Source organism: Typopeltis vanoorti, chromosome 13 (genome assembly GCF_054136105.1).
Source record: "Typopeltis vanoorti isolate ZY-2024b chromosome 13, IOZ_Tvanoo_1.0, whole genome shotgun sequence".
Taxonomy (NCBI): domain Eukaryota; kingdom Metazoa; phylum Arthropoda; class Arachnida; order Uropygi; family Thelyphonidae; genus Typopeltis; species Typopeltis vanoorti.
This window is the reverse complement of record NC_143561.1, coordinates 119091790-119116828: the sequence shown is the minus strand read 5'-3', so window position 1 is coordinate 119116828 and position 25039 is coordinate 119091790. Positions and strand designations below refer to the sequence as shown.

At 38.3% G+C, this 25039-nt stretch overlaps 1 protein-coding gene across 1 annotated transcript in view; it reads right to left on the bottom strand.

The window, feature by feature from the left end:
• LOC150100498 (muscleblind-like protein 2a) overlaps positions 1-15272 on the bottom strand; it is a 549014-nt gene extending 533742 nt beyond the window's left edge. The window contains 1 exon segment of the mRNA XM_090402904.1: positions 15137-15272. The gene's annotated coding sequence lies outside the window, so the exon portion shown is untranslated.
• Between the last annotated feature and the right edge of the window lie 9767 nt (positions 15273-25039).

Sequence of the window (25039 nt, the reverse complement as noted above, 5' to 3'; positions counted from 1 at the left end):
TCGATTTCACATTCGTTTTACTCACTTTTCCCAACCAAAATGCAGAGCAAATATATAAAAGGACTTCTTACCTGACCAGCGATCACAAGGTTATTACTTTCATGAACAAAATGCGTAACTTCAAAACCCGTTACACGATCTATAATTCTGTCACTCGCCGTAATATATCCAAGTAGTGATATTGGATTAATACTTGAATAAATCGCAAATTCCTGGCCATTTGGTCTATTGCGTTGAAATCATACACTTCGTTTTTCATCTCGACATGGCATGAGTTATGAGAATATTCAAGAGAATTCGCACTTCCTACGACCAAGCGGTTTAATTTAAGCCCCAGTTCTGGTACAGTTCCAATAGAGTGGAAAGAGAGGGAAATAATTCCACCCCATAAAGGAGGCTCCAAGACAGAAGCAGCAAATTACAGGTCAATCAGGAATGGTGGTTGGTAAATCAGAATTAAAGACTAGGTGGACAGCAATATGATACTTTATAAGGGGTAACATTTATACGCCTTATGAAGGGTAGGTCTTGCCTCAGTAATTTACTTACTGTCTATAATAAAGTAGCAGTGGAGTTGGATAAAGGAAATCCTTACTCAGTGATACTGCTGGACTTTGCAAGGATTTATGCAACACAGTTATTCTACATGGAACTCTGTTGCATAAATTGAAGCAAATAGGAATGGATTCGAAGCTGGTGATTTGGATTAAAGGGTGGCTAATGGACAGATATCAAAGAGTGGTTTATGGAGGAGTTGAATCCAGGAGAAGGCAGGTGACAGGACTCAGTGCTTGGTCCTCTATTGTTTAATTTGTACATCAGTGATATTGGAAAGAATTTGACGGATGCAAAACTGTGAAGAGTCATAGTCAATGAAGGTGATGCAGAGATGTTGCAGGGTGACTTAAATATCCTCGCGGGATGAACAATGGTAATTGGCTGCCAATTTAACGTGGCCAAGTGTACAGTGATGCACTTTGGGAGGATGAGATCACACGCTGTGTACTACAGTGATAGAATTGAACTGCAAGAAGTTACCGAAGCAAAGGACTGGTTGGGGAGGGGTGGCAACTGTGGACAGGGAATTAAGCTTTAGAGGGTATATCGCAAACGTGGCCAAAACAGCACAGTAAATTACATGGTTGTTGAAGAATACCTTGACAAGCAGGAATAGGGAAGTTATGAATGCCTTATAAAGTAGAACAATAAGGCCACATCTTTGCGGATGCTTCATATGAGCACACATTGAAGGGCTGTTTGATCCAAGAACTAGCTGATAGGTGTAAGAGAGGAGATACGATAGGAAGATAAGTTATTAAAGGGGTTTTATAGGATTGATGACTTTTTTTTTTTTCGTACAGTGCCGAACAGGAGAAAACGAGGGGGTCATCCTTGGAAATTGAGTAAGAGTGTGATTAACAATGGTGTTATGACTAGATTTTTTGCTTGAAGGGTGGTGTGTGTGTGTGACATGCGTTGCCAGAGGTGATTACGAATACTTCATCTGTGAATGAGTTTAACAGGTACAAGAGATATTGTACGGGAGACCCTCAATATACGTATCCCGCGACGGGTCTTCCGACTCCATAAAGACATCCGTATATAATAATAATCTTCAGTATTATTATTATATGCCGGAGAAAATATTCATAACGCTGCAATGTCCAACAAAAGTATTGGAGACTTTTCGCTTTACCTTCGCATTTTACAGATAAATGTAATTAATCACATAAATGTATGTCGTTTCAGTGCGCGTATTTTTCTAAATATAAATTTTCCCTCGAGATTTTATAATTTTAAAATATACCCTTCGAAAATTTTAAGAAATATTCGGCGTAATCTCTTTAAAGCAATTCTGTCCTACCCTCCCTCTACTGGTTGCAGCGCGTTTACTTTCAATGTCTCCAAGCAGCGCTGGTACTCAACGATACAGGAATATCGTATCATCGCTCCCATATCTGCTGAGTCATGTCAATATCGTTAAGACGACCTCTTATCAACTCGACGTTCATCACAGAAAACAAACAAACAGCAGCAAAACAGTCTGATTTTTTTTTTATATACTAGACGAGGGCGGGTGATCTCTTTTTGTTTAAAAAAAAAAAAAACTAGAAAAAAAAATTAAGCAGTGAGCGGGAGCATTGTAGACAAACTATGAATCTTCTAAACGGTCTTACAACGGGTTAGTAGGAGGTTTAGGGATACGCATGGTTTCGTCATCGTATTTTATGAAAACTTATCCACAGAACTGATGTGAGGAACTGTTTAGTCGTTGAGGGAATTTTCAGCAACGACTTCAAAGGTTAAATACAAGATGATTTATGCTTGATATTTCTCTGATCGGAAATGCATGTAAAAACCTTAAAATATCTGGACTGACTGCAGACTAAAGCATCACACAAAGAACGTCTTCAAGAAGCACCACTCCTTCGTACCCGGAACTAGAAATAAATAAAATAGGTAGGCAAGTCCCCTACCGTTAAATTGTCGAAACTTTTGGATTATGCCCCTGAGAATTTCTGCATCTGAAGACACCTTAATCACGTTATTGAACTTTTCGACCACATTTGGATCCCTTGGCTTCAGGAATCGCAGATGGCTATACGAACGATTTCTTCTTCTACAGACTCAATTGATTGGAATTCAAATGGAATGAATAGAGCCGTTTCTTTCTTTTTTTTTCTTTATTTAGTGTAGGTCCCCTAAGAATTTCAAAAGGAAGGGAGGGTTGTCGGAGAGAGATGTTCCCTTCAAACTACAGGTTGTATCCCAGCTTATTTCAACCAAATCTGTAACCGAGTTGTATCGTAAGTAAACTAAACGGAAGGGAGAATGTGTGGAGAGCAGACTTCTCTTACTAGAGGTCACATCATCCAGCTGATCGATGGGTTCACCCGCTAACTCTAAAAATACAGGGTGGCCAATAATAAGTAACGAAGAGGCTTGCATTTAATAACTTTTTTATTTCTTAAATTATGTTTATTCTTTTTTTATTATAATGAAATCCACAACCTGGAGATTTTTTTTGATTAGTTATGGAAACCTACATCACGTAAATGCCTTCCAGTTTCGGTTTTACAAAGACGGGCCCTTTCTACGGCATTGTTCTTCCACGACAGCTGTTAATGTTTCTGGCTGCAGCGCCCTCATTTCTACACGAATGTTCTCCTTCAGCTGTTGGATAGTTTGCAGATCTGGAGAACGCGATAGCCAATTAATTGCAGATCTTAGCGAAATATTCGTAGGCCAAAATTGTGCCTTAGGAGTTCCGTTGTGGCTCTAGCGTGTGGGGAGTGAAAAAAAAACTACAAAATAAAATTAAAAAAAAACTCCAGGTTCTCATTCCATTACAATGAAAAAGAATAAAAATAATTAATAATTAGAAAAGTTAGCAAATATTTAAACCTCTTGGTGGCTTAGGTCACCCTGTATAGTGATATCGCCTGAAGAAGCATCTTGCACGAGATAAAGTGAGCCAAGTACTGAGGACACAACAAGTTGGCTGCAATTTAGGATTGGCTACTTGGCTGATGTTACTACTTGAATTGTTGAAAACATAAATTTCGTTTGAAATTCGAGCTGTGAACCATAACGTCAACACTTATGACTTGCAACAATCTACTGTCTATTTTCAGTGTATGGCTTACGCCAATAATCATTACGGTTCCAAAAATTCATTAAAAAAAAAAAACAACACTAAAAAAAAAAAAAAACATTTTGCAAAATTCAACAGAAGTCTTCATTCACTGGTTCGTTAGCAGTCGGAAAAGTGTTCCTGTGCTCGAGTTCCACCCCCTCAAAATCCGTGACCACAATTCAACAGGATTTTCGGAGGATGGGGAGCTTCCATAAAAACGTTCCTTCTGCGAATTCAATTCGAACATCGGTTGCATCTGCCAAAAACAAAAACTTCAGACTTGCCGGATGGCAATACAGAAACAGCTGGCGGTGTCTCGGCTACCCTTTGTGCATTTCTCGGAAATCGAACCGAGTCAGACCGGGGGGGGGGGGGCTGCATCGAGTGCAGTCAAGATTCTGAGAAAACATCTTGCTCTCCGTCCATGTAAAATTAAATTACAGCCGGATGCTCCGTTCTGCAGATAATACCGCATTAGAATTTCGATGTAATATGAATGGGCCGTCCTGATAGTCCCAAAATCTTCTTCCTTTTAGGGAAGAGGCAACAATTTACCGTAAGGGGATAACGAACACATTCCTGAATGGAGAAGTGAAAATCTTCACGGAATGATCGCACATCTTACAGACAGATCGAAGTTGAACCATTCTGCGCAAATTTTCCGATATCTTTCCCGAACTTTCCTCAATTTTTCTCTTTCGGGAAAACACCCTTCACGCTATTATTTTTCTTCCAAATCCAAAAGCACCACGAATAAGCATTTTCCAAACTCTCAGTTTCCCTCACAGCAAAATTAAAATCGAATCAACAACTGATCTTCTGGTCTTCCTGCAATTCCTTTCATTTTTGCTGCCATCATCCATCCATAAATCTTTTAAATCTTTGCATGGTGACAATGCTAATAAAACATTATTATGACGTTTGCAGTAACATTAAGTACTTTTCCCCCCTAGTGAGCCACCTTTCTATATTGGGGTAATAATCCCCCCTTCCCCATCCTTCGCCTCTGTCAATCATCGGCCATCATCTTATTTCTCTAAGAGCCCTAAAGATGACACACAATTCATCTCACTCCGAAGCCACCAGAAGCTGATCAATTCAATGGATAAATCATCTATTGCGGGGGAGTCTTCCGTTATTCACTTTCCTCAATTCTTTTTTAATCTCCTAGATGCACTTCCATGTTCCCCTTCTCACCCCTGTACTCGTTCCGGTTTATATCGCTCTGATGTTCATCTTCGTTTAACAAACATCTAAAATAATCTTCCCTCAGCTTCCAGATCTCCCTTCGGAATAGGATTTCGTGTTCATTTATTAATGTCCGCTGTTTGTTTGTTTGTTTTTTTCCATTAATTCGTGCATTTTCATTTCTTTTAACATCCTCCTAAACGTTATACGTAAATTCAACCCAGGTTTTATATTTTCCACCCATATGTTTTCTCTGCATTGTCCTATCTCTCATTATAAGCAATTTTATTGTCTTTTCATATAATGTAGTCTTAAAAAAATTAATTCTTTATTTTTTGACTTACGTAATTAATTTTGTAAGTTATTTTCACGTTTCTTTTTCATGCTGCCACCTGTTCTTCAATAACACTTCTGAATGTGATAAAAAAAATAACCTCTCTCCTTTAACATACCGAAGAGTGTATGAAGCGTCTTTCTTATACTGTGATTACCACAGACAGACAGACAGGAAGAACTGTTGACATCCATCTCGGAGAACATAAGATATATTCGACATCATCTTTAGAGCAAGTTGGGTCTAGCAGACCATCCCTTGGATACCCCTTAACACGGGATCAATTGGAAAAAGACAGAGGTGCTACACAGAGGTCATAAGTCAGAGAGACTGTTTTTAGAATCAACAAGTTTTATCCGGTCTCTTTCGACGAAATGTGAGTTAGCCGGTCTCATACGGATGTAGGGGGTTGTTTCATCCGGAAACTCCGGTTTTTCGTCCCCCAGAATAGGCAAACATGCCCCGTGAACACACGTATCTACAGACACTCCAGGAATAGGATTGACCGACCTATTCAGTGGGATTTCCGGTTTCGAATCGTAACAGGCCACTAGGCCTAATACGTGAAAGGGAGAAGAACCACAACAAATATGGCTGTATCAATTTACCAGGAATCTGAGAGACAGTCGTTTTAAGATCAAATTAATACTTTTCACTGTCTTTATCTAAAAATAGATGGCCCCAATGAGGACTTCAGTTCCTTGTGTTGTCCCTTTCCATTTTTGACAAAAATGATAAACTATTACTTATGACTAATTAAAAACTTTCTTTAATATTATGACTAGCTAGACTCGATGGCCGAGTTGTTAGCTTATTCGCTTTCCAACCCACAGGCTACGTGCTGGTTAGCGGGTGGTCTTAAACGACTGAATCGCCAGGTGATAGCGGTGCCTCGCTCACTGGAGTTCTGAATGGTACTAATACAAATGTAGCATAGGTCTTTGGAAGGTGGGATTCCATATAAAAAAAAATTGACGCATGAAGTTAGATTTGCACGTTCTTAGATCCGCTCTCATTTTTTAGGATGAACTACGTTTCATTCTCTTGCAAATGAGACTCGAGTGCAGAAATCGCAAATGTGCCCACAGAGGAACTAACCCACCAAGCTCATCTACAGGCGAAACCCACTTTATTCCAATCAGTTAAAAATAATTCGGCGGGAGGTCATCAAATAAAAAATGTAATATGGAACCGCATATAATCCGCAGCATCCAATAAAAAAGAATATAAAATGAGATCTTCATGATCATAATGAAGCTACCCGTTGCCCTGCATAAATAACGCACGATTTTTTTTTAATTTATTCGTATGGGGATCTCTCCTCCCTTCCTCAACCGTCCCTTAGGACTGGCTAAACCGTCCTGATTAGGGGAATTAAGTAATGACTGTAAATCCGTGTGTGTTCACGGGACGCCTGTTCTGAGGGACGGAAAACCCGAGTTTCCGAGTGACCCCCCCCCCCCTCACTATCAGCTAACTCACCATTAGTCGAAACTCACCAGATAAAGGTTCCCCAACTTATGGACGCGAATCGAACCCAGGTCTTTCCAACCCAAGGGCTTCGTCTATACCAGCTGAGCTACGGTGGCTCGTAAGAAGAAGAATCGGATTTATTGACGTGTCAGAATTCGTTTCCCACGTTGTACCAAGTTGGTCGAGCATCTGGTACCGGCCTGTTCAACAGAAATCGTCCGCGATGAACAGGTTTGGAGAACTGAGGAATTAAACATCACGAAATGTTGAGGCCTGTATTTATGATGAAGAAGTACCAACTGAGGAATCCTGTGCATTCTCACACAGGACTGGTATGCGAAAAAGTCAAAAATCATTGGCGGTGTGAGCGGCCTTTGGAAACTGCAGTCGTAGCAAGGAAGATGCTTCCACAGTTTTTCCTGCAGGTAGTCCAGTAAGTGTCGCAGTTTTGCCCAATGTCCAACCCAAAAAAAGAGCGATATTAAGGGGGGAGGATCCTAACATTTTTTGAATCAAAAATTACGATTCTGAATTGCGGATATGAAATGGTACAAAAGTTCAACGATTCTCAAACTGCATACGAACTGATACAGAAAAAAAAAAAAATACAAATTAAGAACGGATATGAGAATGCGTCTGAAGTTGAGGCATCGATGAGCTATCGCTAGAAATGTGTTATGCCAGACACAAAAGAATTCCACATTATAAACGCCACCTGCAATATCGTTCATATTCCTCTTTTAAAAACTTATATTCAAATTACGAAATTCAATAAACAGGTGTGTTTCAAGTGTAGCGACGCGCACTGCGTAGAATGGCTTCTCTCATTCGAATACCTCGCTTTCACGGAGTGCACCTGTTCTTACAGACAAGGCTCCGATGATTGTGTCATAGCGGAGTAACATCAGACCAGCAGTGGAGGAAATGCCACTGCTTTCAACCTGTCTGGGGTAGCAACCCCACTCTGCCATCGATGGATGACTGGTTACTCATCAAGGCGAAGTCTGTTTACTTGGAAAACACTCCTGAACAGCAGTAACGAAATTGAAAAGGCACAACATGGAATGATAAGAAATTGCAAATACGATAGACTACACAAAAAAGCTAAGAAAAGGTTCAGAAGATGTGGGTGGATACATCACGACAATTTTCATAAACAGAAAAGATAAAATTTTGAACCGTACATTGTTCTCACCACGCTGCTTTTAATGTTCTAAACTTCAGACCAAAACTAAACGCAGAGTTACAAGTGATCGACAGGGGCGTGGAATCAATCACTGACAAATTTCATTCAGTTTTGTTCGCTAATAATCATAATAATAAAGTTTAAAATACACCAACTTTTTTTAACAACGAAATATCTAAATATACAAAAACCTATTGAAAAAAAAGCTTAAGCCTCATAGATAATCTAGGAGAGGAATGCAAAGGAAACCGTATTGGGGTGGCAAAAGGAAGCTACCAACAAATAAAAAAAAATAAAACCGATTTGAAATGGTAAAAAAAAAATAAGAAAATAAAAAAAAATAAGAAAATATTTTTGAAACAAATGCAGAAGATGGTATACAACAGCATACGAAGAGAATAATGACGATATAACTGGAAAAATGAACTCCTTGTGAATATGACAACTGGTTCTCAAAGAATAAGAATTTAAAGTTCGGGGAGGAAAATAAAACCCCCAAATAAAAAAACAAAACAAAATCAAAACTTCTTTAATTTCAAGAGAAACATTACAAGTCACTGAAATGAAAATACTTATAAAGGAAAAGAAAATGCAAAAAATATGAATAATTTACAGATCCAAATTAAGTATTACCCCCCCCCTCACAAAAAAGAAAAAAAAGACGAGCACAGATCTGGAATTTAATAATCCTGTTTACTCAGTAAACAGGATTACTGTTCAAAACTAACAACAAATTTAGAAAATAAATAATTAAAAAAGGTGCTAAAGATTATTCAGAAATTATAGGGGCATTCTAACTTTTTAACACCTCAAGAAGTATAAGAAGAGTGATTAAAAGTAAATCGTGTGTCTTCAGGAAACGAAGGAGCAAATGGGGAGATGCAACGCAACCAATGAGAGAGAGAAAGAGGAAATTGCTTTCATTTATTTGCAGATAAAAATGAAAAAACACCATAAGACAGCCGTGTCGTAAAACATGACGGCAATATTGGAAGACAATGACGTACCAACAACTTCTAAGTAGCACAAAAAGTCTCAACAAGAATATGAAATACGATTCATATACAATCTTAATTCCAATAAAAGATTTGGTGACACATGTCGTAGCCAATTAAAGCAAACAGGAGTGTAAGGCTACGGACATCAGTATTATTTAACATTAATCTGGAAAAAAAATAAATAAATAAAACGGGTATGGATGAAGAAAATAGCAAAGACGTAGTGGTTGTTGCCTCGCCTTTTAGTTGCTTCAGCCGCATTTCAAAGAATTATGGCCTAAGCGACTAAAGCTACGAGGCCAGGGTATTTCTGTAAGTTGCGTGCGTTCTTCTGGTCGGTTTGCCTATTTGGCAAGATGATAAAATCCGAGATTTTGGAGGAAAACCCAACCATCGCTCATAAAAGAACGGCTGAGTCACCTTCAGTTGAACAGTCCTTTATGAAGATTTTTCTCACCCAGGACTTGCTGATTTCTAATCAATAGGCCGCAGTTGGAATCCAACCTTGGGCCCGAATATTTTTCCCCCTTACAAAACAGACAAATCAACTGGTGAACGCACTAAATTAATAGACATAATACACTGGCCTCATAGTCTGAAATGCCGTAAAGCCAAAACAACCAATCAACCATGAATGTTTGTCTTCACGTGATGGATGACGTCACTGCTTGAAAAAAAAAATGTTGGTCTCTAGAGTAGTTTCCGGATGACGTAATTTGGAAACTTTACTGTATCCTCAGTGCACGCAAGGTACTAATACACTATGTTTACTATTTTTTGTGGGTGGTATTTACTTAAAAAAAGACGTGGTTCGAACCCAGGTCTATCCGTCAAAGAACAACATCGCTACCGAGATTAAGGATCACAAAAGTGCAGAAACAAGTTACGACACGAAATATTCAAACTAGCATCGTAACACCATTTCTTCAGCCTTTGAGATTGGGGCAACCTTGAGAAGGCTTCAGTTAGAGAAGGAGAAGAACTGCGGATCGAGCGCTTGTTTCTTTTACTTGCTGTTATTAAACAGTTGAAGTAATATGTTTAAGAAACACGCATCCGCTTCTGTTTGAGTGACGGCTGCATGGAATGAGCACTTCTTCCAATGTAGCAGACAACAGTGTCGAGTCCAATTCAGCGCATAGAAATGTTGCGGCCCAAATTTCTAAAAGCCGTGAAAGTGAAGACAGCAGAAATGCCCAACTCTTTTCGTCACTCTGATGCCTTTCCTGAAAGTTTCGGTGACCTCACCGACCTGCTTCACGAGTTTCTTTCCATCTTAAGGATTATATCTTTTAATCGTATCCACTGCAACTGATCCTCAGACATTGGAACCGTCCTGTAATTCCACGAACTGATTGACGACTCTACGAGAATACCTTTTCTGGAAAAAGGTGGTTCTTTCTCATCACGTTCGTCATATTCTCAGCGATTTTGTCCCTTTTGAATTACACCGATTTTTAAATTTCGATTTATACTACTTGAAAATTTCTAGAACAATCAAATGTTGCGTAAAACGGATTTTTATTATCAAAATCTGTTTTAGTTATTTATTTCTGAAAATGAAATGACATCACAATTCTTGTTTAAATTGGACAATTTTAGTATCCAAAGCACAAAACGACCAACAGAAATCTTATGTGTGTCCAGTCCTCGCTGAATAATAAAAAGTACGCCCTTCTTCACACGATCTTTCCATCTGCTACGCAAGCTCTGCTCATACAATGCGTATTCGTGCAGCAGCCTTCATCTGTTGCACGGATATGGGTAAGGACGACAAACAACCACTTACAGTTGCTTCCCTTTTATCAGACACGAGTTCGCAGAGTAGGGTTACGAAATAGCGCATGAATGCGAACGGCTAGCATAAGAGATAGATAATAGCTGTGACACTCGTCTGGAGTGCTTCAACAGTACGGGAGCTGATGAGAGGTCTGAGCAGCAAAAAAAAAAACAGAAGTTAGTTAATCGTGAGTATTAACAAATGAAAGAAGAAAGTGTTAGCGAAAAGAAACCCTTATAATTAAGGGTGAAAAAGGGTATGTCATTGGAGGGAAAAAAACAAACAAACTTGCAACTTACATCCAGCCTAACAGAGCAACTATTATTTTTTTTTTTTCACTGTCTACTACACTAAAGCGGGTATTCGCTCTCCAACAAAAAGGCTGCGGGTTCGATTCCCGATGTGGGCATGTTTATGATTGGAACTTGTGTAAATCCGTCCTCCTTCACTGCACAGAACCTTCCTTTCACTCTTCTCTCTTATTAATCTCATTAAGGCTACTCTACGAACGCCTGGGAAGAGCTCGTGTCTTTTAAGTAGCACAAGGCAACTCCAACGTCGAGGATTGTATTCTCAGAAAGCTTTCCGGTCCATTTTTCTATATTTATTTATTCGGCTATGAAATAAGGATGGAGCTTTAACAATCTTATTTTTATTAATTTTGCATCGCGAGCATCTTTTTGATATTTTTATTTCGTTATATATGCTCAATAACAATGCCGAAATATTTAACATCGCTAATAATGATAATCACCAAACTTCTACTTAACAATAGCGTTCCTAATTATATACAAAATGCCCAATAAATAATGAAAATTTTAAAACCTCGAAATCTTTGATTTTTTGTTGTTGAGAAGTTACTGGCAAAGCAGCGACCAAGCGAACGAACTCAATTCATAAAGTCTGCCAAATATGCGAGCAGTTCTGGCCCAAATACCAGCCAACTTCAGAGGGCAACTTTCCCCGAAATAAAATCTCTAATCATTGTAATCTGTGACCAGATTGTCACGTTGCCTGAAATTCTAAAAAAAAATGCTGTCGTCACTTCAAAGTAGGATCACACTAACTGGGAAGCAATGGATGAGAAAACTGTTCAGCCGGGGAGGGGCTACTCTGCAAATTAAAATACCATTGGGATTAAAAAAAATTTTTTTGAGTCCCACCCAAAAAAGATTATAAACTTGCCACACATTATTAATTTGAGTGGGCTAAGGACTACACAGAGAACCATGCTTTAAAGAGCTTTTACGCTTCCAAAAAGCCAGTGGAGGCCTCACACTGGTCGATGGCATCCTCAAACACCCATGTCCTCTGTGAGATTCGAACACGCAGGTTGGGAGAGCAAACGCGCTCACCATTCAACTCATCAAGCTATACAATCTTGGTGAGTTGAATGGTCAGCGTTAATATCCTCGCTTCCAAAGTTAATATTCTAGCCCATGCAGTGTTCTATGCGACTTCATATGCATCAGTATACCTCAATTATGCATGAACAAAATGTTTCTTATCTTATAACATTTCTCATCCAGACATTGAAATGAACTTCTTGCAGCCACAGAACTTCCTAACTCATAGATGACATCAAACATTTCGTTTGATCGGAAATGGCTGGGTTCTAATTTCATCTAGGTTCCCCCAAGAACCTTTATAACGTTTGTTTTTTTACCTCAACTGAAGTTATTAGGTCTCAAACGGAGGTGACAGAATTTTTTTTTTTCTCCAAGAAACTGGTATTTTTCGTCTCGTAAAGCAGGTACAGAAGCCAGAAGAACAAACTCGGCCTCATGGCCTTAGCTGCTTCTGCGCAATTCCAAATCGTTTTACGGCAAATTTGTTATTATGAATTACCAATCCCTGAACAGGACAGAAATACGATGATTAGACTAGGTCGGCTGAGTGGTCAGCGCATCGGCTCTTCAACCAACTGCGGGTTCAAATCCTGCTGTGGACGTGGATGTTTGTGATGGACTTTAGGTGGGAGATGAATTGCGTTGCGTGAGAGACCACCTCCCCGCTAATGGCTTGAAAAGTTCCATATTTGGTCTTTAGAGCAGGGTTGACTTGATAAAAAAAATAATAAATAAAATGTTGACACACTAACAGTATACTAACGTACTATAGGTTAACAATTTTTCGTGGGTGAAAGTTAGGATAATCAGTCTTTCTCATACGGATTTCGTGAAAAATGTCGTGGGAATTTATTAATACCGTTACAGTGGTGCTCCCTACAGTTCCTACCTCTGAGCTAGTTGTGTGTTTGAGGCACATCAGACAATGGTTATTAATAATTAAAAAAGTAAAATAGGAGAAATTAAAAAAGGTAAAACTACAGATTTTTTATATAATAATAACTCAAAGTAAAGCATAAGTTTGAGTAGAACTTAATCTTCGATTATATCTGCAGTGGTATTCATAATTCACGAGGTTGCTTTCGTGGTGCACCTAAACTCTGAGTCCTGATGCATTAAGAGAATGACATAAACTGCACTTCGCCTCCCTCATAACATGACATCGATTCTAATTGTCGCTGATTGAACAATCAAAAGAAACATCTGCTTGAGTCTTTCGTTTTTTAAATTCCTTCAATTACTGCAGGCATCGAGGTGTCAGAATTGAAAGAAAAAGGTATTCAACAAAAGGTTTTCTCTTTTGCTGAGAGAGAACCCTCCACATAAACTGGGTTAAGGGAATGCAAGGGTTGTTCCAAGCCGCATTAACTGGTTCCCGAGAGAGAATTAACTAGTAAAGGCTCGTGTGTCGTGAAGGTCAGTTATTAACGCCAAGGAGAATTTTGCATGAGTTGGAATCGGAGGAGTGATGACGGGAGACAGGTCAAGCATCCTTTGCGCTTGACTCGAACTTGTCCTTCAAAAATGATGAGCGCGAGTTGGAAAATCACTTGGGAAGACTTCTGCTGTGGAAGAGACTGAAAGCCAAAACGCGACCAAGAACCAGGGGTCGCTTTACGAAAATACCAACGGGATTTCGTCAGGTGGGGAAATGGCCAGAAGCTGCCTGAACACACTCTCTAGCACGCTAACATACGTTTTGTTCCCCCCCCCCCTTCCCAGAGCTCATACGTCGTTTTGTTCCACTCATGCGCCACTCAAGCAGTCAAAAAAAAAAAAAAAGTTTTTGGATTTTTTTTTTTTTAATAAAGTTAATTTTTCCCTTTTTCTTTCTTTCTTTCTTTAGTCGGAAGTCGCCAACTTGCGACCATTTTCAGTAGTTGCCTTTCTTAACATTTAAGCGACATCTACGATCTCAAATTCTACGAAAATGTCGAGAATTGAACGGTCTCAGTATTAACCTGCCTAGCAAGCGGGGGTCACGCTGATTATTGTTATCTTCAGATGTGCTGATTGGTTTCCAACTCCCGTTCCGCTCCACTGTGGCTGTTATCGCTGCCCGAGCCTCGATAACGCCAACTCTCGCCCAGTTCATCACAAGAAAAGTCCAGCAATCGTAATACGAAACTGTTTCGGTTTAATGCGACCCAACTTCTTGTCGCTTGGGAATTAGAATCGTATGCATTGCCGCGCCGAGTGCTGTGGATCGCCGCAGGCGAATGACTTCGTTCTCATGGGCAGAGCTGTCGGTCTGAATGTCTGACTACAGCACGACAATCGTGCACGCTGGAAGAGCCCTACTTTCTGCTGGTGGGTAACTGCCGTTTCGGAACCAGAAAAGGTCACTCCTTTCCTACGGACAACTAATTGTTGCAGAAATGACCCCCGGCCGCCTGCGCAGGCAGCGCTTTGCATGTGCGGCATTCTCGCAGTATTAAACCCAACAGGCGTTCGTTTCGAGGCCCACCCTCGATCTGTATTTAAATAAGCCTACCGACAAGCGCTGCGTTGCATCTTCGTACGCAGCGTTCCTCATAACTTACGAATCCGTCGCACGAGCATTCCAGACTAGCACTCGGTACGAAATGGTGACCACGCCCTTCTAGCCGCCAGTCAGTCTCGCCCCCACTTCCTGCATCCTGACCGGAGCTGTACGTGCTGTGACGTGATCGTTATTCGTCTGAAAAAGAGGCCACCGAGATAAGGGGGCGATCGGGGGGGAATGAAGACGACGGATAATCTACGGCTGACCCTCAACTTTAACCTATTCCTACAGGTGAAGGTGAGGCGGTTCGGATCATTACAAAATGTCAAGCTGCTTGCAGCAGCACGGCTGTCAAAGCTGTTACAGGAAACGGACGAACGCCTTTCGCCCATCTACGTCCTCGGAATGTTTGCGAGTTGGAAACGACAGAACGGCGTGTTGTTGCTATCTGCAGAAGGACAAGCATTTGCTTTATCGCCGAGGGTCGGGTCACACCCACACCAGCGAAAACTCTCCCCTCGCCACGAGTGCTAACGTTCCAGCTGGCAGTGACCACGTAGCAGGCGCGCGCCTTGATGGTGGCGTCTCATCTTACAAACTAAAAAAAAAAAAAAAAAAATATTAAAAAACCCGGAAAGATCGAATCCCACCTAAGGGTTGGTCGCGGCGGGGCTCCAAAGCTGTGTTTTTCTTCTAAGTCACTTACCTGGAAATGCGAAGCATGGATCTTGCGATGATATTAGCAGTGACGGCAGGAGCAAACCCAAAGCGTGCGTTCCGCCATGTTCTAGCGAGGCGAGCTACAAGTAGTGGCGACTGCGCGCGCTTCGGCACGGCCCACACTCGGCTAGCATGCTGGTAACGTAATCAGGATAAATGGAAGTGCGCATGTCTAGGAGCCACACCTGGGGCTCGCGAGTGCCGAGTCCGCACGTCGACGTCCCGATCGGTGCCGTTTCCCACAGTTGTTGCCATGGGCGACAGCGAGGCTCTGGACGCTCTTGACAACAGAAAGCTTTCAGACGACACAGCCTTTCGTAGGGTTGGAGGAAATGGCGGTACGACTCGGCAAAAGATCAAATATTCCAAAGCGAGCGATGAATTCGTAGGATTAATCGGGGCGTTCGGTTGCAAAGTGACGTCATGGAAATGAACAGAAAAAAATCATTTCTGAATTGCTTCGCATTAAGGAGGTGTTCGACTTGGGAGTGGAAAATCTTTGCAGTTATGATGGAAAACATTGAAAGCAAGAGAGAAAGTTCGGAATGAATTTCATGGTTAAATTCGTGTGGAACAGTAGAGGGTGTTAGCAATCGACAGCACCATCCTCTGGGTTTGTTACTCAGGGATTCGGTGTACTGTATGTCACCCCATAGCGTTTCAATGACCGCAGTAACAGGTAGCATTACTTGAGTCAGCCATTCCTCTTGTCCCATGTCGGTACGAACTTGCGTCTGATTACAATCCCTACACGTTATGTAATATGTTGTGATACAAGTGCTAAAGAAAAAAAATTCTTTTGCTGACATCAATTCATAAAATGTGAAGTATGAATAAGGTTTATAGCATAACAATATAGAGTAATGTTAAATAACATTTTCGCATTTGGGAAATTACCAATTATTATTTGCAGAAAATCCAGAGATGAATGAATATAAATAGGGGAATATTGAAGATGCAACCTTATTTCATAGGGAATAAACAAAGAATCTTTTCGAAGTTTCGAAAAAGTAAAGAACACCTCCAAGCATGGACGTCCACAGAAAATTTTCCAGGGGAGACCAATAAATTTTTATTTAATTTTGGGTTTTTTTTCTCAAGTAGATCCCAGGGGGGAAGTGCCCCTCCCCCCTCTGCGGAGGCCCATTCCTCCAAGGACTCAATCGTGAGGGCCCTCCATTACACAGCCCGCACCCTCTCTCCTACTTATTCCTCAGACTACACTATTTCAAATATTTAAAAAAAAAAATCCGAAAAAGGTAACGAAAAGTACTGGCTCACTGCTCCCCGCCCACCATTGAACAGGGGAGAAATTATGGTCTTCTCACTTTCCCTACCCTATGGTGTTTTTTTTTTTTTTTTTAATTGACAAATCGATAAAAGTTACTTGAAAACAATTTTAAACTCTTCCTTAGAGAAGCCTAACACTAACGTGGAAATCGCTCTGATTAATTAGTTTTAAAATCAAATGCAAGTGTGTGTGTGTGTGTGTGTATGCGCGCGCGTGCGGTCGCGAGCTACTCATGTTCCTGCTACTTCCTACTTGTATTACTACTACTTGCTGCTCATATTACTCCTGCTTGGTACCTTTTAATACTCGAATTACGTCACACGCCTGTCTAACAAGGGGTGTGACAACTCTATAAATTCTTTAATAATATACCGGAGACACAAATTGGTGACAGACATGCTCGATGATCTTGAGCTTCACTTTGAAGTACTGGTCTGACGTTATACGCAATAACAATGATATTACGTGCGTCATTTTGTATGAATAAAAGTTTACAAACAAATGTATACGCTGCAATCATAGCCAAATAATATTACTTTGTTTTTTTAATGAACTGTATAAATTCTTATTTCAATACTAATAGTCACTGAGATTTTTCAATGAGGATCAAAAACGCATTATATATTTTATTTTGTATTTTTTAAATACTTTAAAGAAACTCAAATATTAAAAAAAAACCGCACAAATATGTAATACTATTACCATATTATGTGGCTAGCTAGTTTTTAATTGAAACTGCTGAATAATATAAACATTTATTGCGCATCTGCAATGACCACATACATTTCTGAGATACTGGAAAGCTGCGCCACCTAACGACCATTGCGCACATATTGGTTATTTATTATACGAAAAGTAGCCTGACGCTGATATGAAAGAATTTTGCTATAAAAAAAAGTAATGATGAAGATAATTTAGAGATTGTAATAATTTCATTAAACCAAGACTAAATACAGTCCGCTTTTATAAATTTTCTATCCATATATTAATTTCGCATTTAATACTTAAAATTAAATGTATGAAAACTAAGTGTTGACAATTTAATAAATTTGTTACCTCTTATTTGCCACATAGGAAATAATGTTCCGTGTGTTTTTAAAAACTTAAATATATGCCAAAATCTCCGTATTTAGAGAAAACGTTTACTGTGATTTTTTTTTTTTTTTTTTTGTTGGGAAGAGAAAATAAAATATTTGTCTTTGCATTACTTGACTAATTAGACAACATGCATAATATACAATAACATTATATACAATAAATACAAATTACAACATTAATAAATTACAATAAATTGAAATTTATAAATTACAATAAATACAATAACATCACATGCAAAATGTACGGTGGGTTGGAGATTAAGAAATATTTATTCTTTTAGCCCATCTTGTTTATTAAAGTCGTCTGTGCTAATTGATCACTAATAATATTTATTAGAAAATTAATCTGTATGATATTTTTTTCTTTTTTTTTTTGTTATTTAGATAAAATTTTTATTTTGCTGCAGGTTTAAGACGTGCAAGGGGAATTTGCACTTTCTCCTGGATTTACTGCTTTTAATTCAAAATGGAGTAGCGTACGGAACAACTATGAAATTATCTCGGAAATTTAATCAACTGAAACCATTGGAGTAATGGATAGAATTGTGAGTACATTTTATGCCCTGATTTATATTATTTTGCATACTAACGCCTAAATTGCATTCTACCAGTAACATTGTAATATGATATTTTTAAAAAAAATATTAATATACATTCATATACAAATATTAATTACATATAAAGTAACTCTGTTCACACTATTAGGATTGAATTAAAATAACCCTCTTAACGAAAAAAACAAAGTTATACTTAATTACAAAAAATTTAAATAATTTGCTGTAAATAATTGGATTGGAATGGGCGGATGGAAAAGAAGATGATAATAATGTTTCATCCGTATAATTTTATATCAAGAATTTATTTTATCATTTTCGAAGAGATGGGAGAAATGCCATTAACTGATAAATTTGCTAAGAATTCGTAAGTACTCTGAACAGATCTTCAAGCTTACCGATAACTGATATAAATAAAATCACACAAAGAGAAGAGTACATAGCAATACAAACGAGTTAAAGATTTGTATATCAGTTAATGTTGCCTTTTGCTTAGCTCAACTGATGTCGTTCTACTGAATCTATGCTTACACAGTGTCGCTTGCTCTACAACTGTATGGTGAGTTAGGCTTAACCGCACACGAGTTATTATTTTAACGGTGTCTCCATGGAGTCAAAAGACTCATCGCGGGAGACCCGACATCGACACACTAACCATTATTTACGCAATGCCTGCCATACCTCTCCTTAAATTCATTCACAGTTGAAGCATTCACAACCACCTCTTGCAAAGCATTCCACCCATTCACAACCCTCCAAGTAAAAAATCTAGTCCTAACACCGTTGTTAACCACACTCTTACACAATCTCCAGGGATGGTCCCTCGTTCTCTCACTTCCTGCACTGGTCTTAAAAATATCATCAGTATCAATCCTGTAAAATCCCTTTAACAATCTAAATCCCTTTACCATATCTCCAATAAGAAATTCACTCAATACAGAAACACAACCAAAAATCAGATGGGATTTTTATTACTTTACTAACAGATGCAGAAATATAATTTACACAGGCGAATAAAAGAGTTTAGTTCGTACTGTATTCAAGTTTGAACGTCGTGTTTCTGAAGGGATACGGAGATGGAGAAAGTGCATGCTCGCTGTTTAACTAACCGCCGACTTCGATGCGTAAACTGTTATAATCCTAATCCTCTGGCCCCTCTCTTAAGCTGTTAAAGCAGCTATCAATTATAGGGTGTTTTTTTAACGTTTTAATGTAAAAATGAATAAAAGTTTAAAATAATAAAAATAACAAAAAATCTTTGCCATACCCACAGTCGAATATACTGTAGGTTTAAAACCTTTTGTGGGTGGGAATCACATAAAAAATTAAGTATAATAACAGGGCATGCACAGTTCAGATTACACTTCAAGAATGAGGATAGTTAATCATTGGAATAAACTCCATTTTGAGGATTTCTCATCCCCAAAGTTGTTTTCCTCTGCTTCCAACCGGAGGTACTCGTGGAAGAAACTTCCAAGTTTTTCTCAGCCTCCTCTCAAGTATACTAGCATAAATCTTAACTGTAATACCCAATAGGGAAATACCTCTGGAAGTCTCACATTCAGCTTTATTTCCTTTTTTATAAATGGTACTATCAAAGTGTTATTCCAATCACTGAAATTCGACCTTCCTACCATGCTTTCCTGAATTATATAGTGTAGCTGCTGTAAAAACTTTTATACCGCTATACGTAAGCATTTCCCGAATACCATCTACTCCAGCTTCCTTTCCGCATTTCAGCTTCTTTCCACCTCAAATGGGTGTGTACTCCGCATTGCATTTCTCTTGAATATCACCTGCTACTGTTCTGCCATTAAAAGATTGCTAACGAGATAAGCAAAGTAAATACTTCAGTCACCCAGAATGTATCATCTGATTCCTTTTACAATACTCTTTCTCCGGTTCTAAGCTTTAACAATCTGTCACTTTCCTAATAATCTTATATACACACACACACTTACCCTTTCTCTACTTCTAAGCTTTTACAATAGCATAGCGCTCGAGAACACTTTGCCACCTTTCTGGTATTTATTTACCTTCAATATTCTTCCCATGATTTTTGTTTAGTAACTTTTACCCATTGCTTCACTTTCTTGCATCTTTCTTTGAATTCTCAGAGCACATGACTTACTTGCCAAAAGCTTTCGATCTAGTTCTTCTTTTCATAGACTGTCTTTTAACTGTTTTAGTCCATGAAGCTTTGAGGATGGTTTTTCCCCTATCATTATAGACAACTTCAACACATTCTTTCCTCGCTGAATCAATCAATGTTTTTTTATTGTTTTGCTACTCAATCTACGTTTGGCTCTTGATTTCAAATACGTTCACTTTTTAATATTTCGAGTGTAGTTGATCTCTGAAAGTTACTAGTCTCTGATCGCTAACTTATAGTACATAGAGTAAGATAATTCGGGATATCTTCTTCTGAAACCTGGTTCTTTTTTTCAAGCCGTTAATAAGCAGGTGATGGTCTGGTTTCAGCAGAGCTGAAAGGTTCAGTCAGACATCAACAAAAATTCGTTCCCATCTTCTCTATTGATCAGCTGACTATGAAGACATCCTTGAGAAGTCCTGGCAAAATGGTTGTTCTCCTTTCCTCTGGTTTGCAGGAACTTTTGAAAGCTGTGATCTCAACTCCTGCATACCACAGGAAATACACTCATTTTAAATGCGTGGCATCGGTCGCTTTTACGGAAATTTCAACCAGTCCAAAAGGTTCATTCCACATAATGAGATGGCACTCTCAGATTACTTAAAATGGTCGGATTAACTTTGCTAACTTCTGTAATCCCCTTCTATATCTCACCTTTCATGGCTATTGAATCACACGTCGATTATTTTATGATTACGTCTGTTAAATGAGTTTGTGCTCAGTCAGTTAGGTCTTTGTCCTGCAATGCGCATCATAAAGGTCGGTAGAGGGATTCCCTACTGACCTTTATGAGCCTCGCATTGCCGAAGGTAATCCAACCGAGTTCTCCTCAACTGAAGTTTATGATCATATTTTAAATGCACTTCAGGAATTATCTGACAATATTTCAAAGTAACAAACATTATACGCAAGAATGTAGTTGTGATTAGCATAAAGATAAATAAATAATAGAAAATAATAATAATAGTTCAGCTATACTTGAATTAATCAGCTACAAGTTGTTTACTTTTCCCAAAAAAAATTAATCCAAATGTTGAAGTAGCAATTTATTCATCATTTTTTTTTTTTAAATCTATCAAGAAAGAATTCCATATTATTTAATCTTCAACAACTCTGTTATGTTTTGATACGTGATTGCAAGGTGAGATTTCGTCATCTTAAATACAGTGAAATATTTTTTTTTTTTTCCCCACGACCCTCACAAACGAGTTCTCAGTTGGCTTCTGAGTATATTTTCTTATTTTCCCAAATCTGTGGATGTATGTTTACGAGTATTAAATTATCTTGTGAATAACAGAAAAGATAGGACTCGTACGGCAAATTGCAAGTGTATGGTAGTAGAAAAAGTTAACGCAGTAAACTTGTTTGGGATTAAATATGATTGGAATTTAAGTTGGAAACCGCAAGTCACCGATGTCACAAACAGAGTGAGGATTTTGTTGAGAAGACTTCAATAATTGAATAGATTTAAGATAAAAAGCCAAACGGCTATATTTTCTGGCAAAGTTAATTAAATTAAGGGGATAAAAATCCCTTATGGTTTTTCAGCCAGTATGAGAAACTCCAAGATCGAAAACTACGATATAAGAGTTTCATGCCGAAGAACTCTCGGCGAATCCAAGCGTAAGTGACCACCTGGTAGTACAACACCAAGGCAACTCGAAGCAAGGCCCCCCCCACTATCCTTGATATTTTCTCATAATGTAAAACACAGCCCCTAGGGGATGTAATACTGCTTTACATTATGAGGAGAGGTCACTACCCAGACCGGTTTCAACCTTATTTGAGGTCTCATCAGTGAGTAGGTAGACCGGGAAGATAACAAGGTTTAAGTGAAAAGAACTTACATACCTTCACTATACGAATCATCCAGGTCTACCTACTCACTGATGAGACCTCAAAAAAAAGGTTGAAACCGGTCTGGGTAGTAACCTCTCCTCATAATGTAAAGCAGTATTACATCTCCTAGGAGCTGTGTTTTACATTATGAGAAAATATCAAGGATAGTGGGGGGGGCCTTGCTTCGAGTTGCCTTGGTGTTGTACTACCAGGTGGTCACTTACGCTTGGATTCGCCGAGAGTTCTTCGGCATGAAACTCTTATATCGTAGTTTTCGATCTTGGAGTTTCTCATACTGGCTGAAAAACCATAAGGGATTTTTATCCCCTTAATAATTTAATTGAATAGATTGTTAAACTTAAATATGTTGCAAATATTATAACCTCTAGTTCCGACTCAGAATAAAATAATTCAAAATTTTAACTAGAAACAAATCTAAGGATATTGCAACGTGCAATAAATATACCATACTAGACATATTACTGTTTAGATATTTATACGTCTATGGGCTACTTATATTAATAAAAAACAATGAATACGTAAATATTAAACAACATGTTTTCAGTTGACATAATAAAAACGTTTCTAAATCGAATAAAGTGGGGGGATACATAAACATATTTATTTAGCGCCAAAATTATTCAGTATTCTATCTTTATCAGGAAAAAATGAAGCCAACCTAAACAAATACAGCAATTTGATCACTGGATATTCAGTTTCCTACAGTAACGACGAAATTCTGTAAATTATTATATTTAGAACTTCAAGCAGATTGGTTGTATTCAAGAATGCAGTTTCGTGTGTAAGATTTAAATATTAAGGGCCGTTTGAAAAGTTTGGTAAAAAAAAATAACACTTTTTTTTTGGAAAAATCACCTTTATTTCTCAACATAGTCTCCATCGAGGTCTACACATTTGGTCCAACGAGTTTCCAATTTCTTCAACCCATCTAAAAAGTAGGATTTGTCAAATTGTGCAAACTAGTCATTGACAGCCTTGATGAAATCCTCATTCGAAGAAAATGTTTTTCCGACCGAACCAAATTTTTAAGTTTGGGAACAAGAAGAAGTCACACGGGACCAAGTCCGGAGAATAATACGGTGGATGTGGAACCAATTCAAACCTAAATTCGGTCAATTTTGCCATTGCGACGGCCGATGTGTGGGACTGTGCATTGTCTTGATGAAAGAGCACTTTTTTTGTGCGCGCTAATCTTGGCCGTTTATTTCTTCAGTTTCTCTTTTAAATGGTCCAACAATGACCCATAATAGACTTGTTATTATCTTACCCTTTTGCAAATTGTCTATCATGATAATTCCTTGAAGGAATTGTGTTGCCGTCTATTGGAAATTTACCAAACTTTTCAAACAACCCTCGTATTTAACTGCTTTGTTTATTTAGCTCCAAAATCAAATTGCGTTGTATAATGCAAGTTTTTTCTGTATAGTGGCATGTTGCTCCCCCCCCCCCAGACAATGATGATGCATTGCATAACTCTGTAAATTTACGCGTATTGCAACCTAGACGAGCTGTTTCTCTTAGGTTATACATACGATTACCCAAACTTGTTTACTATAATATGATATAAAATTGAGAATAAAATTATTTTATGATTAAAAAAAAATCTGTCAAATCAAACCTAGTCTGGTTAAAAATTTCTGCGACAGTGCAAAATTGGTGACCTGGAATAAACAAGTGCCGTTTATTAGCTGATTATCATTCGACAAGCATCGGAGTTGATTGTCAGCTGAAGGGTGAAACCGTAAAATGAGTGAGTGTTGGATCTTGTAAATGCAACTGCTAAGATAAGTGAAAATTCAAAATCCTTTTTACTAACTCGATGAAGGATCCAAAAAGCAATAAACACTCATTTTTTTGTAAGATTTCGTTTACTGATGAGAATATTTCAGAGATGAGCTAATATGACTCTTGAAGAACAGCACTTCGGACTAATTTCCAGGGATTACTGAAAGGAAGTGCTGCTTCCCCGATTTTCAACGCATTGCAAATGTTTTCATCGACAGAAGATGATCTTTGTACAGCACTGAGGGGGTGGAATTACTTCCTTAGGCCTTTTCAGGGTCAGTACACCAGTTGTATTAGAATGCTTTATTATCCGTAAAAATGCACGTCAGAGTTAATTTCGATAAGTTTTTCTGAAAGTTATTTTCATCATTTTTTAGATTCTACCAAATAACATAAATAAAGTTATTTTGTATAACAAAGTTTCATAAATAACAGTTAATAAATTATTTGTCAATGTGATACTCATCGATGACTAAGGGGACGGCGTAAAAGCACAAAATATGAAAAAGGATGCACGTAACATTAATTACGCACACCCAGCAACTTACTGTATTCATTCCGTGTTCTTATTGTGTATTGATATCAAAAGATTTGCAATTGCTTATGCTGGATGGACATCCAATTCACATTAAATGGACCTCATTTCACTCCATTTTGGCAGTACGATTTATTCTGTTATTTTTAGTAAATCGGTGGGTACCTCATTAATCATTGCATGTAAATAATGCAGTTACATTTCGCATGGATTCCTTTTCTTTAATATGATCTTATATATTAGAAGTATCAACTTACTTGAAATCCAGACGAAGAAAACATGTTCTGATGTACGCTGCTTGTAGGAATCCGATGACCACTTGCTTATTTGTCGTGAAAGGTGTTTCAAGGAACCGCTCTCACTCGAAAAATGTGCCATGGAAGTGCCGTGGAATGGCAAGAGGCAACACATTTCAGAATTAGGACTGTGATGGAAAAAGGTTCATTAATATTTTTTTCATGTCATATGGATAAAGAAATACATTTTATTCCAACAATTAATATTTATAAACCAATAAAACAAGTATAATCCTTCTTCTTTGAGTGCCATCTCCTATCAGAGGTCAACGACCACCTTGGCAAATTTGGAGTGATATCTTCAGCCATTCTGAATAGT